Source organism: Toxorhynchites rutilus, chromosome 3, assembly GCF_029784135.1.
Source record: "Toxorhynchites rutilus septentrionalis strain SRP chromosome 3, ASM2978413v1, whole genome shotgun sequence".
Lineage (NCBI taxonomy): Eukaryota > Metazoa > Arthropoda > Insecta > Diptera > Culicidae > Toxorhynchites > Toxorhynchites rutilus.
The window spans coordinates 120,760,822-120,777,258 of record NC_073746.1 but is presented as its reverse complement, the minus strand read 5'-3'; the positions used below and the strand labels follow the sequence as shown (position 1 = coordinate 120,777,258).

Below are 16,437 nucleotides of genomic sequence, written 5' to 3'. Positions count from 1 at the left end.
CCTACAATAAAAACTCGAATACGCCATTCTGTTATGAATCGCGAATGTACGACAAAAAAATCGGGAGGCTACGTGAATGTTCAGAATTATTCAAATTAAAAAAAAATTAATTTAGCGAAGCACGAAGCTCGCCGAGTCTGCCAGTGTTCTGCCATTTTAATAAAGGAGGTGACCACCCCACCGCACAGGAAAGGTAGACACTGCATGCAAATCAGGGTGCACCAAACGGCAGTGCCCCCGTCACTCCACACAGCCGCACGCGAGCCACGGAAAGGTGTAGTTGCTACTCTGTATTGCATCCCGGTTCTGCACACAGCGACAGCTTTTATGGCGGCCGGTTTTCCGCCGTGAAAACACGCACACAAACACAGGCGCATACGTAGGGACCGCAACACAGCACCGAGCGATCGAGCTTCTAGTGCTGGATGGATACTGGAAAGCTTCGTTCGGTCGATTAGTCATTTAGCAGCGTTCGTTTCATTCGTTTCTTGTCGAGAGTTAAGTCGATAAGCTTCGTGGTGTATCTTTTTTATTTTCAGTTCCCTGCGTTAATTCATTTGGTACATTTCATTTTTGCGGTTACTCGTTGTCGGCGAATGGTCGGTCTTGTTTTTTTGCAATCTGCAATCTGTGCAAAACATTCTGATGACGTGAGATTTTCCAACCAAGGGAGGAAAGAAATTCGCTCACAACATCACGACAGCTGCGGAAAGATGTTTGCTGTGGCACTTATGTTTGTTTATGTAATTTGAATGTGACTGATTATTAGTGCAAGTGGTATCGATTCTTGTTCGTACAGTGAATTAATGAGATAAAAAATCCAAAATAAATCGAATATTTCCGATGATATCGAAAAATCGAAATGTGATAACCAAGTGCTTTGAAAGTTAAAATTAGTTGAGTGATAACGAAATTGTACCGGAAAGTGATTCTACGCCTCACCGATAAGTGACGAGCCTCGCAAATATTGGATATTCGTTGATATCGAGAGAAAAAAAGGGAAGGCACATAAGTTTGATGGGCTTGAAGCTCAGGTCGTAGACTGCAGGTGTGGAACGGTTCATTCTGTAGTTTGCGATAGCTGCAAAGCAGCAGGAAACAGCGAGACATAAATTGAAATTGCGAGAAGCAACGAATGTAAGTTGTCATGTTTTTATTTGTTAATTATCAAGCAATAGTATGTAGTTGTATTTGCCCTCGCTGATGGACAAACTGATTTCGCAAGTTTCTCTGGCAACATGAAATATGCCGAGCACTTATTGAGGTTTATTGTCGTCGGGTATTCCACGGACAAGAAGGGGGTTTTCTTTCCTATAACTGTGGAAAAAGACTAACATAAATAGTTTTATTATCATGCTTCTTCCATCGCTAGTCAGATGGTACTTTTATCGACTTAATAGATATGAAAGAATCAAGACAGATGGACTGAATCATGGCAGAGAAAAACGATTTTAATGCCCCCTGTGGTTTATGATCAATTGAATTTTGTTGTTACAATCACTGCGTAGTTGTTTTTTTATATCTAGTTGATCAAATGAAATTTCTGAATAAAATTTAAGATATATACGTCTTTGGTGAAGCGGTTTATTTTATTTACAGTCGTATCAAATCTAACATCATTATACAACGATCTTAACACTAGAACTTCCAACCGGTCAAAATAACCGGTTGTATCTTTTGTTCACAAAATGTTATCTTGATATTCTATTTGATATTTTCTAATAATGTTACGACTTTTTCTAAATTTATTTATAAAAACGTACAATCACAAAAAATACCTTGTTCATGATAAGTTTTTTTTTTGTGATTGTACATGTTTGGAACACATTTAAACATGTTGGAATTTTCAACAGAAACATTATGAAATATGACATCTCGTTATCACAATCAGCTCTCAAACCAACAAAAAAAAAGTTCGTACAGTGTAAAGAATCCCAAAAAGAATTTTTATTACCATGTTTATACTTGGTTTGGTAACCTTTACTATGCTCTTCATGCGTCTTTTCGTCGAATCAACCAAAGTTTGAGTTGTTTTGGGGAGATCCAAAAATAAAACTTTTACTCTCGTCCGTTTGTAATGGGCGTTTTTTGCTGTTTTGCTTTTCACAGTAATGTTGTTAATGTCAATATCTCGAACACTGAAACAGCTGAGATGTACGCGGTTCAATTGGTTTTGAACCCTACTGACAGCGATATCAGCTGAGATGTAGGCACTTTTATAGCTGACAGCTGTGATGATGACATCATCCGAGCACATATGAAGCGATAGGCGGTAAGTATGGTCCTGGTTTTCCTGGGTCCACCCAACAGCGAAAGAGGTGGACATTAGGGTGCCAATGAAAATGGTAATATCGAAAAATCATCGAAAAAACACCTTATGCCAAATTTCAGTTCAATCGGGCTTAAGGGAGAGCGGCGCAAAGCGGTTTGAGTTTCTTAAAAATCGAAAAATCATCAAGGGGTTTTCGAAAAAAAAAAAATTTAATGTCAAATGTCTTGAAATTACATAAAACGTCGAGATCTATTGTCATCTCGAAAATTTTTTTGTCGCAAATCGACACTCTGGCACTTATCGAAAGATGAGACGAAACATGTCGTTTTGGGTGCCAATAAAAATAGTTATCTCGATTTTTCTTCTTTTGCCAAATGCGGGACGTTTCGCAGGACCTAAATTAACGCCGTCATTTTATACACTCTGTCCAACTTCTATTAGACCACTCTGATTCTATTTCGTTGCAACACAAACAGTTAGAATTTCAACAAGATATATTCATACATTGTTGAATGCTTAGAATAAAGTATATTTAACGTCAATTTCGTTCAAAAGAGTTGTTTGTTGATTTGTTATGCTTAAATGTGACAATTTCAGCTGTCCAGTTTCTATAAGACCACTTCCAAATTATAAAAGTATAAATGAAAAATTCAAGACGATCGTTTGATTCACATGTCAATAATTGGTAACCTTGCCATTTAAAATTCGTGTTGGAATACTATTCACCAAATTCTGCTGAACTGAGTTCTCGATATTTTTTTCATTTTTCCGAAATTGCGACCTTCAGTTCTTTAATCGTGGTGTTTCCCCTCAGTGTAGATTCTGCGTAGAAGGATCCCCCCTAAGATTTTCAACAGGATTCAAACCTGGAGAGCGAGCCGGCCAGCCCAAAAAAATAAGTTTTTGATCCTTAATCCATTGCTTAGTTTACTCGCTGGTATGATTAGTAGCATTGGTTTTGCTGGAATGTCCATCTTTGTGACGATATCCACGCAAAAAACGGTAGGAGAGAGGATTCCAGGACATGTTTGTAATCCTTGAATGATGTGACAGCTATCTTGAGCTTTCCGGTTGCACAGAATCTCGCCCAAACCATGCACGAACCTCCACCAAAATTACTGGATGAAAAATACTGTTCCTTCTTCCGTAAATCACGCAGGTACCTGTTGAAACCATGAGGACCATCCAAATTAAAATCGTCAGTGAAGATAAGCTATACATTGAAGAACTTTTCGTTATGGTATATAACAAAATGTATTCTTTTGGAAACATTCTTTGTCACAACATATCATATCCCACTGTCGGTTCATGTGAGCTTTGGCAAAACTCAGACGTCGTCCGATGTGAGATGGTGTAAGATGAGGAGCTTTAACCTTTTAAGCCCTCTTTATGTGAGGATTTTTTACTAAAATTTGACGAATTGTCACCCGAGCAGTTGAGTAGTTGAAATATTGCTTTTTTTGCTCATGCGATTTTGAGGTATTCGAGCCTGTTCTAGCTATTTCCCGCTTATCCTGGTCAGAGAGCTTCGATTTACGTTGAGCTCTCTCCTTCTTACCGTGTCCTTGAGGGTTCGCCAAATAATTGAGCACTACTTCATGGAATCGTCCAATCCGACGAGAAATTTCTCTGATACCAATATTTTCTTGGTGAAATGCATCGATTTGTCTTTTTTCTCTCTCCGTAAGGACTTTTCCCTTCGGCAGATTTAAATGATCAAAACAACTAAAACAACGGAAAATGTAACTGGTCTTATAGAAACTTGACAGTTGAAAATACGAAAACATTCGTTTACGCTCAGCGCTCGCACACACACACATATGAAAATCATGCAGTGTATGGTAGTCACCGATACCCACACTATAGTATATAAATTGAAGCATTGTTTGTTCACAATGACACAAAGCAGCAAGATCATCACCTGGTCTTATAGAAGTTGGACAGAGTGTATTAGGGGTACAAATTAAAGATGAAACGAGTATCCGGCATATCCGGCCAATATTTGCTACCCGGCCGGATACCCGATAGTGAACTTTTGTCCGGCCGCCTATATATCAAGTTCCGTATTTCAACAAAGTGTCTCGCGGTCAATTATGTCCTGCGAAACGTCCCGCATTTGTCGAAGTCTGCCGGGTATCCGGTATCCGGCCAAACCACTATCCGTTTCATCACTAGTACAATTTGAAAACGAAAAAAGATGGCATCGTGAAAATTATCTAATATGAAACGCTCATTGCTCAATCATTTCATGATGAATTAATGAGATTTTTACGTCTACCGATTTGGACACTCTATGACCATTTATTACATTGAAGAAAATAATTAATATATATTATGAATCTAACAATCGAACAATTAAAAAATCTCAAGCATTATCCAAACATAAATCCCGCGTTCTGATTGGTCGAGATCGAAGATACAACCTTCCTCGAGTACTCACAATTATTGTTCAATGATTTTCTGATGGATATACGAGATTTTTGCATCAATCTACTTGGTCATTCCACAAAAAATTATTTCTTTTCTGTCTCGAGCATCTCATAATGCGTTCTTTATTGGCCGACATCATACCAAAAATCGCCGAGCAAACAAAAAGTTAACTTGTGCTTAATGACGCTGTAAACAAACTGAATAACAGATCGCGTTCAAAATTGACATTATGATCACTGACAGTAGTCGGACTCGATTATCCGGAGTATTGATTTTTTTTTCACTCCGGATAATCGAATCCTCCGGATTATCGAGTCATAAAAAAAACAATTTTCTCTCGGTAAACGGATTATAATTATGATTTGCACTTATTTATTAAACCAATTTGTATGATTGTGACTTTGTAACTTTGTAACTTTGTAAATTTGTATGAAGCGCTGTACCACATCAATAGAAATTTAACCCCCTTCCTGTTGACCGATTGATCTTAAATTTGGAACACATCTTTATCTCCGGTGCCATTGTAAAATTGCGTATTCCATGGTCTTGACAATCCAAGATGGCGACCGTTACAAAATGGCGGATAACATATGTTCTCAAAACCGCATCAATATGTGTTTTCTCAAAACCCCATCAATATAGGTATCGAATGAAAGGGTTTGACCAGTAGAACACAGTTATTTATGAAAAACGCTGCAATATGGATATCAAATGAAAGGGCTTGACTAGTAGAACACAGTTATTTATGAAAAATGTAAATCCAAGATGGCGGCCGCTACAAAACGGCGGATTACATATTTTCTCAGAACCGCTTCAATGTGTATATCAAACGAAAGGGATTGACTAGTAGAATACAGTAATTTATGAAAAATGCAAATCCAAAATGGCCGCCACCACAAAATGGCATATATTTTTTTCAAAACCTCTTCAATATGGATATCAAAAGGAATTTCTCGACTAGTAGAACATAGCAGATCATGATCCAAGATGGCCGCAGTTCCCAAACAGTTAACTAATTACCGTTCCTGTTGATTGATTGATCTGCAATTTGGGAGACACCTTTAATTCTATTGTCATTATCAAACTACGTATACGATTTCCATGTATTCCATGAAAATCAATTTGGCCATCGCTACAAAATGGCTGAATGACTTGACATGGAGAACATGAAACATAATAAACAACTTAAATTCAAAAAGGTCGCCGCCACTAAATGGTCGACTATGTATTTTTTGCAATTCCCTCAATATCGGTATCAAATGAAATGATTTGATGATAGTCTCATCATTGCCCTAGATAAAGGAACGGATGTGATAACTACTAACTGCTACTTGCGAAATCATTTTCTAGCTCTTAGTACATTAAACCGTTTAACCGTTTAACGTATTTTACTTATTTTATTTTCTAGTTTTTTAGTAAATTATCTGTATCATTAGTATACTTTTTTACATTAAAACCATTCAAAAAAATTATGTTTTTTCAGTTTTTGTTTCTTACCTAACTTTATTCGGAGTATTTCAATGATGTACTGTATTCTATTAGTCAAATTGTTTCATTTGATACCAATATTGAGGAGTTGCAAAAAATACATAGTCGACCATTTTATGGCGATGATCTTTTCGAATTCATGTTGTTCATAGTGTAGTGTATTCATGCCATTGAGCCATTTTTTAGCGGCGGCCAAATTACATTTTTCAAGAACATGGAATACGCAGTTTTATAATGACAGTAGAAATAATCAAAAAAGAAATCAAACATACATACAAACAGGGCAAGCTGAATGGAACCATTCAAAAGTAATTGTTTATTTGGGAACTGCGGTCATTTTGGATTTGGATTTTTCATGATCTACTGTGTTCTACCAGTCGAGCACTTTCATTTGATATCCATATTGATGGGCTTTGAAAAAAATGGCGCCTTTTTATGATAGCGGCCCTTTTGGATTTGCATTTTTCATAATTTTTCATAAATTACTGAAAATATGTAATCCGCCATTTTGTAGTGGCTTCCATCTTAGATTTTCATTTTTCATAAATAACTGCTTTCTACTAGTCAAGCCCTTTCATTTGATACCAATATTGATAGGGTTGTAAAGAAAATATATATAGCACCATCTTGTGGTGGCAGCCATTTTGAATTTGAATTTTTCATAAATAACTGTATTCTACTAGTTAAGCCCGCTATCTTGGATTTGCATTTGACCCATTCCAGCGTGACGAGACAACGTTTTGACTCACTAAAAGCAGGTTTTTTCTTGTTTTCATGTATAAATCACACGTTTTCCAAATAGTAAACGATATCAAAGTAAAATTGAGACAATTTCGTACAAGAATCTTCAGTCGGAGAATATTTTGCAGTTTAATTCGCTTGTTGCCAGCCCAATACTTTTGTGACGTGACAACACTTGTCTTTTTGCGGTTTCCGACTTTTGAACGATAATGTTGTATTTTCAGTTCCGTTTCAAAACATAAAAATAAACTTTGTTCTATGATTTGTCAACAAAAGATAAACGGTGATTCCTGTATATCCAGCTTTTCAAAAAACTCGCAAGAACATTGAAAAAATCGGCATTCATTTTGTGACGTGACAACGCGTTCTGTGCAAAAAAACAGTCTCCACGAAGCGTTGTCACGTCACACAATCAATAAGTTGTATTAAAGAAGAATTTTACCGTATTGTAGCAAGTAATATATTATTTATTATGTTTCTATTACTCTAAATACTTCTTACTTTCCTCTGAGGTCCCCCCTTCCTCTTCCAAAGGTTCATCCTATAGGGGAATGGGGTCCTAACGCGACCGGTGATCCCGAACCTACCCCTCTTTGTATCTCAGGAACGGTACTTCAGTATTTTCAGTACTATAAAATTTTCAGTAGTGTCAAATGAAAGGTGTCATAACCATGACAATTTGATAACATGGTGACTTTTCTCTGGCTCTCTGCATTCTAGCGTTTTAGCGCCATTTTGCGTTTTAATTGCTTTGAAAACAGAGAAGAAATATTTTTGACCTGTATGCAAAATGAGTTCAATGATCTTTTAGATTGTGAAACATTGTGAAACAAGGCAATTGTAATTGCTTATGGTATGTTCATCAAAATAAACTGTGTAAATCGAATCTACCTGTTACCTGTAATACACGGTATGCCGTTATTTGGAAAAATTCGGGGTGGTCCTAAACCGACATACAATTTTGATTGTTTAACACGTTCACTCTGGCGCTTGACATCAGAGGCTAGCACAATTCTGTTTCATCGAGTGGCGCTCACTACAGGTGGAACGCATTTGATCTTGCCATCAAAAGATTTTTGATTTCTTTGTATGCATCTCTGTACATGTGCGCGTACCTGTGCAGGGACGTTTGTTCACGTGACTTTGACTTTAGCTTGGACGTTGACTTTGATCGATAGCCGTTGACGTTTGCGTATGCATTTGGATGTGTACTTTGTTTGTCTAACTCCACACACCTCGCTCTAAGGCTAAGTTCTTAACACTCAAATATTATCTCCCTCTCGCTCGAATCCTATCTGCTCACTATCAAATTTTGTCCCTTTTTTCATTCTTCTTCGCGTACCCATGCCAATGCCACCATTCACGGTCGTATTGTGGAATCTCATGCCATTTCCGGTTTTTTAGATCCGTTTTTAATTTTTTTAATTTAATTTAATTTGATTTAATTTAAAAAAAACATCGATAACGATGGAATACTTCCGCTTTTGAGGCATCTGCAACCAACAACCAAATCGTTTGTGGTTTCCATATTTTTTGTCATTCAATACTATTACCAGCAAACCGGAAGTCGAAACAAGAATCAATTCTATGATCTACGTTTATCTATTGGTGACAAAACATAGAAGAAAGTTCTTTTTTGTCTTTTGAAACGGTTTCAGTTCCGTTTCAAACATTAATGTTCAACAGCCCGAAACAGTTAAAAGTCAGGGGTGGCATTGCGCATTTCGAAACGAGTAACTCGTTTCGAGAAAATTCGAACTCAAATCGAATTGGTTTTAGTATTATGTTTCTTTTTCAAGTTCGTATTTTCGGTGTACTAGATTTAGAGCAAAATTTGTCTCGTAGAGAAATGTAACATTTTTGGGTTTGTAAACAAAGCTGGTCAAAGGCATGTCAAAATGGTCGAAACGAAAAAAAACACTCGTTTCGAAATGCGCAATGTCACCCCAGGTTTTGTTTCGTCACAAAAGTATTTGACAGACAATATAAAATATTCTCCAGCTGATGATTCTTGTAGTAAATGTTCTCAATTTCACTAAAATATCGTTTAATTTTGTGTGTTTCATACATAAAAACGTCGAAACAATGCTTTTATTGAGTCAAAATATTACCACGTCACGCTGGAATTGATCGAATACTTTGCGTGACGTGACAACGACTTCTTGAGACAGTTGATACTCCTCTATTTGTGGACCGATCTAAACCAAATCTTGTGGGTTATTGACTCTCATTGTTTGCTCAGAGAAACCCAAGTATGAGAAGGTTTGAACTTAGGTTCAGCTGATAAATTTAAAAAATGCTCTATTTTTGTGACGTGACAACGCTTCAAGAGACCTGTTTTTCAAACGCTTGTTTCTCATAAATTACAAAATGAAACCTAGATCTACCCATGGCTCTTCGAACAAGTATTTAATTGTCCATTCAATGGTATATAGACATTGAATTTTGCTTAAACAAGTGCAGAGATATCTCAAGAAACATAAAAATAGTGAAAACCTAAAATATTTTAAATGTAATTATGTAGTTTTTTCAACTCGCCTCTCTCAAAGGTTGGCGTATAAAAATCAAATTCGTTTCAAGAAATTTATGATATAACTAGTGCTTATTCAAATTACGTTTTCATTTTTTTCCTGAAACTAAATTTCAAATTTGGTTCATTGGTACATAACCTCATGGAATGGGTCATTTCTCATAAATAAGTGTATTCTACTAGTCAAACCCTTTCATTTGATACCCATATTGATGGGGTTCTGAGAAAATATGTAATCCGCCTTGGATTTGCATTTTTCATAATTAACTGCATTCTACTAGTCAAGTCCATTCATGTGATACCCATATCAGCTATTCAATATGGAATTATTATACAAATTATTCAAAATTTCCGAAAATCAAAAATAAAATACTCCGGATAATCGAGTCTAAAATTCGGGATAATCGAATTCCGGATAATCGAGTCTCCGAATAATCGAGTCAGACCTGTACCAACTTTTTAGAATTAATATTCCCGGTTAATGCATTACAAGTAGTTTTTCGTGAATTTCCATTGTTGTTTATATTCATTGTGCCGATAGAGTGAACCAAATATGGCAAAACAACAGATTGAATTATAGTGTGAGTTTTTCATTTTTCAAAAATGTTTTCAAATAAAATACTGATTGAAATATATCCGTTTGCTAGTTATCAAGTTATTTTAACAGAATGTATACTATGCCGTTTGTATATATTAAAGACAAAATCAACAAAATCCTTCATGCAAACCATCGTATGCGATAAAGCCAAATAATGAAAAAAAAATCAGCACAAAAAAACCGGATAACCAACCTCGGAATGATGGAGCAACCTAACCAGCATCAACACAAACCAAGAAGAGCGCACCTCCACTAGCTGAACTCATCAAAGCATCTGGGATTTGGAAATAGACTGCCTCATCTCCCATCTGTTTACCACTACATACAACTATCATTCACCACTTTTTGCACAGTCGATTTGTTTGAGAAAGAAAGAGAAACAGTATGTCTAATTGATCTTTCGCCTACACCACCGTGTACACTCCTCCCAACCACATCGACTGCTCCTCATTCTAATTCTAATGCGATGAAAACGCTATTATTCTACGCACATATGCTTATCCAACATTTGGGAAGAGCGGCGAAAACATAATAACCGACAGTTGAAAGGAAAGCCAATTCAAACAAACAAACAAAAAAGTATGCATCCGCCAAGGTCGATCACTTTTCGCCATTCTGCTTCTCGGTGGAACACGCTCTCCACGGCTGAAATGCGAAAATGTTTCTATACTGGCGAGCTCACAGTATTAACGACAGCTGTCACTTTTCGGCAAACAGAGTGACTGACACGTGCCGAGTCGGCACATTTTCAAAATTTCATGCATTGCATTTGCTGCTGCCTGCCTTCGCCCATTGCAGGCTTAATTAGAATGTAGAAAAAAAGGGGGGCGCCAATGGTGGTGGGTTTGGGTTTGAACTCGTAAAGAAAACCGTGTTCTTTGAAAGTGGCTGGGTAACTTTCGAATCGAAGAAATACGGGTTTGCGGCGATGCGATGGTCTGACACACGATGGGGCAGCGCAAAACTGAAACATCTGTCGGATGGATTAAGTAGCGGGTTGGGCGCTAGTACTACTAGGGGCGCTGTGACTCACAGGCGACAGAGTGGGCGGAATGATTGCCAACCGGCGGAAGGAACGACTTGACGGCGATGATACATAGGGTAAATATCGCTCGGTGGTTTTGAGGTTGCACTCGCAGAGCGCCGTCAGTGGTCGACTGGAAGACTGCCTGGTTGTGTTAGCTTAAAGTTTTTCTTTTACTGTGTTGATTTGATTTTGAAAACGTGACCAGATCTCATTAATAGTCTGTATCATTTGGACTTTTTGTCAATATTAGTAGGCATTTGGAGTACAGTTCAGTATTTTTATTAGAAAGTTCATTCAGTTCATTTATTCCATTTGTAGATAAATGATTAGAATCGATCTAGCCATTTAAAAGTAAAAAGTTTGAAAAAAGTATATTTGGCAAAATCGAAAAAGCTATATTTTTAGACCACACTTATTCTAAATTATGCATCCCAAGAGCCTAATTAATGTTTAATAATTTTAAAAAGATTGTAAGTTGTTTTTTTTTTCATTTTCCATTTTAGATGTCACATTCTATCGTATAAAACCAAAATCCCAATTTTGTAGAACTGTAGAACAATGCCTCCCGACTAAAACCTCTGCTTAAATTTGTGATGTCGACAAATTAGCCACAAAAATATCCAATCGAATCAATGGAGCCAGTCAAAAAACACTTTGCAGTATTTTGCTTGTTACAGTTAGCTCACGCCTGTTCCAATGTAGCCTGCAATGAACTAAATACATTCTGTCAAATATATACCGGAAATTTGTATTTTTGAATCTTTCCGCTGAACATTTTTAAATTTCAATTTGAATTTTTTTTTTGAATTTCAATTTTGAATTTTTTTGAAGTTTTGACGTAGAACTACTACGTCTTTCAGGACGGGTGCCAAATCAGAAAACAGTTCACGTTTTTATGAAATAAAGTTAACGTTAAGAACTTATTTAGTATAAATAACCCATCCGCAATTTGCAATCACACCACTCCTCGTTTGATGGAATGGCATGGAATGGAAATCACAGTCGCGAGCAGGATTGCCACATTAATTTTCTGTTATATTTTCTGAAAAAAATCTGTATATCTGTATTTTTAGCAAAAAAAATTTCGTCGAAAAATTAAGGGAAAAATGAAACGGAGGATTAATTTTCATTTTGAATTTATTTTCCTTGTTTATGGGTTGTTGAAGTCGTATCAATGTAACAAAATAAACCCTAATTTTATTTTATTTTTCTAATCCTCTGAATTGTATGATGTTTATACATGGTTTTGTTGAACTTTGCTTTCAAATTTTTCGTCAATTTCATCCTTGAAGTTCCCTTTTGTGCCGATACATAGTTTTTCGCTTTCAAAATAGAGTCTGTAATTGTGGGGGCTAACCGATTTCCGGACTTTGTTTTGTTGGCATTGTAAAGTGAAAATATTCGCTCCACACATACTGATGAATGTTATCAAAAAGAGTCTTGCAAACGACCTTAGCAATGGATACAAAAAATTCTCATCCCACCTTTTGACATTCAACAGCTGGGACCAAGTTATATCTGAGTCCCTCATTTTTTGCCCCATTAGATTCGTCTTGAGTAGCCTGAATTCGTTATCCAAGCTTCAACGAATTGCGGAAATTGGCGTATCAAGTCATTAAGGTTTGGTAGCTTGACGAAAATTTGAGGGTTTATCATGGCCGCAGTTTTGATGACCGGGTGGCTTAAATCAAATTGTTTTGAAATCTGTTCCACGAGTTCAATGTAGAAGTCACAACAAATCGAATTAAAGGTCAGCTTCCTATACTTTTTCAGCTGCCTATTCTTCTCGATACCAACGTGACCATCCTCAGGCTTCTTCAGAAAGTCTTTAAAATCCTTCACATCAAGATCAGCAGCAGCGAATTTTTGCACGTATCTCTCAAAACATAAGATACTCAACATGATCAACAATAACATACTTGTCTCATTATAAAGTTAGCAAAATTGAGAACTTTCTAATTGAAAAGTGCAATTGACTTTATTGATGAGCGGTAGAACATAGCAAATATACGATTGGCCGATTGATAATGGTCATACTTAACTTGGAACGAGAAGAATAGGTTAAGATTTCGCTCAAGCCTTCGCACAAGATTTCGCTTAACAACTGACCCAATGAAAGCCATCTCGTTGCATTGCGTTCACCTTTTTTTTTTATAAAACAAAGGATCTACGAGAACAGTCTGCTAAGTAGTTACCAACAAAAAAAAACCAAAAATTTTGGAAAAGTGACGATTTATTTCTCAACATAGTCTTCTTTTAGCTCGATACACCTGACTCAGCGATGCTCCAACTTCTTTATTCCATCTGAAAAATACGGTCTGTAAAGTAGGCCTCCGTGGCGGCGATGAACTCCTCATTCGACTCAAATTTCTGCCCGGTGAGTGACTTTTTCAAGTTTGGAAACAAAAAAAAAAGTGGCGTGGGGCCAAATCTGGAGAATACGGTGGATGGGGCAGCAGTTCGTAGTCCAATTCGACCAATTCTGCCGTGGCGACGGCGGAATTTCCATTTTTCTAAAATCCGCGGACACGCCCGCTCCCACACACGGTCAAAACACGAGACTACGAGTTCGATTCGGCCGAAATTTTGACAGTAGCCGTTTACGAGAATGTACTACACGATAATTAATCTTTCTTGCGATACTGACACCATCAGGCGAAGAGGCTACGTACTTATCGGACCGCCCTCGTATGTATTTACAGCGCATACATACAAATCCAATGTTTAAAATTGTATTTGAAAAAAAACCTGTAAAATCTGTACTTTTGATGAAAATCTGTAATTATGTATATACAAATTTTGTATCTGAAATTTGGCGAAAAATCTGTAAAATGCCTAATGTTCTTTATATGTGGCAATCCTGGTTGCGAGTGAGCTAGCAAGCACAACACAACGAGTGGACATCATTTATTCCTAATACTGATTTCAGATACAATACACTAAAGTGGCCGCGAAAATTGTCATGTCAAATTTCAAAAACTGTCCATGTCCACTTCCAGAATTTTGGAATATGAGATAGATTTATTTAGACGTATCTTCCATGGAAGTATACTTTTAAATCCCAGTAAGAAAACTTCACTGTTGCATATTATGCGGTTCGATCCTACCTCGACTACATACACTGCGTTTCACAACTATAGAACCACTCATTTTTTTCTTAATTTCCAGAGAGATGTAAGAAGTGGGTTGAATTGGAGTATATAGTGTAGGATATAACAAATATCTTCATTTGAAAGACTGGCCATTTGAACTTCATTGTTGTGTTCAGGCGTGAAACATTCAAAAAACAAAAAATCCAGTGTTTCTTTACTAAAGAACCAGATGGAAAAACTCTCACTCCTTTACAAAATGAACGTCAAATTCACATGAATTACAATAAGTTTCAAATTCGTATGTCATCTTTAGTTCTCAATCGGCTTCGTCTTTTCTCGATAGCTCGCAGCGATATGTGTATCAATCGATAGGAAATATTTCTAGTCGCGCGGTGTAAACATTCTTTGCAAAAGTTGATAGTTGTTGAATGGAATAAGGGTCTGCTATGAAGTATGTTGCACACAGAGAACAAACACAGTTTTATCAGACAAATACCGGCACGAGCCGACAAATATATGATATATTTATATTGTCAGACACAGCGGGTTCTCAGTATAAACCGGCAGCACAGACGAAGCGGAGATATTTGTTTTTGGAGTGAGAAAATTAATTTGCATTGACGACATTGAGCTTGGTATCACGAGTTTGGGAAGCGACAATGGATTTCCAGATGGAATGAATACACTTTCAAGATGAATACTATAAATGAAAGATTACTTCTCTATATCTAAGACAAAATATGTTATATATCTAATATGTAGACGTAAGGTTTTGGGTATCAGTAAAAATATTTACCTCGATTTTTTATTCGGAACTTGCAGCGAAATGTTGATTTACACGATAAACTACTCAATGCAAAATATTAGCTCAATCGAACTTCATTTACTAGTGTCGCAGAAGTTAATAATTGAGTTTTTTTAAAAACCGAAAAATCTCTGGGAATCGGGGATTTCTTTTTTTTCGAAGCCAAATGTCTTATAGTTGCATGAAACATCGATATTTACTGTTATCTCGATGAAAAAAAAATTCGAAAAAAAATTTTTTTCGGCACTCGGTCGTTTTTTTTAACTGAAAAGTCGACCTTTGACCAGCAAAAATTTTTTTGAGATAACTGTAAATCTCGACGTGTCATGCAATTTTGAGACATTTGATATCAAAAAATGTTTTTGAAAGCTCCTTAACACCCCCCTTGAGTGATTTTTCGATTTTCAAAAATCTCAAACTTTAACCGCTTTGCCCCACTCTCCCTTAAGTCAGATTGTGCTGAAATTTTGCATAGGGTTATTTTTCGAGGTGGTGTATATTTAGTATGGGGTAACTTTTTGAAATTTTAGGACCGATTTTTTTTTTGCTGTACATTCATTGGTACCTTAGTGTACAAGTAACAGTTCGGCTGAAAAGTTTATTAAGTAACACAGTAAAACTGTTTATTTTGCGAAATTCAATTTTATTATGCAACATAATTGCCTTCGAGGGCGATACAGTGATTATAGCGGTCTTGCAACTTTTCGATACCATTTTTCTAGTACATAGTAGTACTTTCGGTTTTTCCTCAAAATAGGCCTCAGCTGCGGTAATCACTTCATCATCGGTCTTAAATTTCTTGCCAGCGAGCATTTCCTTCAGGCTGTTATGACATCCAAACGAGTCAACAATCATCAGCATGAACCGCTGCTAATGGGTCGAAATCGAAGAAAACCATGTCAAAGTCGATCAAAAGTGAAGGTAATGCTGACTGTTTTCTTCGATATTCTTGGTGTCGTTCATCCAGAAATTTCTTCCGAAGGGCCATTGAACAAGCACCGTACTCTGCAGATATGGTCTCTTGTGATTATTTTTCTCTTTTCCGAAACTCAAACTACCGTGGGACTTCATTGACACCATTAAATATATAAAAACGAATTTCAAACGTGAACTGAAAGCAATTCCTGAATACTATTAAAAAAAATTCAATAACTGGATTGTTCGTTGAAAATAGTGTACTGTTTCAGAAGAGGTCTGTTTTAAAGGCGATAAAATAAATTCCAATAAAACATTTTCTTCAAAAACATAAACTCCCGTTATATATTTGACAGAAAGCACTGGGAATTTTAAACAAAACAAAATACAGTTAAATTTCAGGCAGATTCATTTTAACTCCTTCAAAATATGATCTATCTGAAGCAACACACATGTGCCAACGCTTTGTCCAGTCCTCCATGCATCCCTGGTAGGCCCGTCGTCGCACTCTCTTTGATCTCGTCGATCGACTGAAATCT

At 36.6% G+C, this 16,437-nt stretch overlaps 1 protein-coding gene across 1 annotated transcript in view; it reads left to right on the top strand.

Annotated features, from left to right (window-relative positions):
• Positions 1 to 405: 405 nt before the first annotated feature.
• Positions 406 to 16,437, top strand: part of LOC129775012 (clavesin-2-like) — a 64,124-nt gene continuing 48,092 nt past the window's right edge. Inside the window, exon 1 of the mRNA XM_055779166.1 lies at positions 406 to 1,137. The gene's annotated coding sequence lies outside the window, so the exon portion shown is untranslated. The remainder of the gene's footprint in view (positions 1,138 to 16,437) is intronic.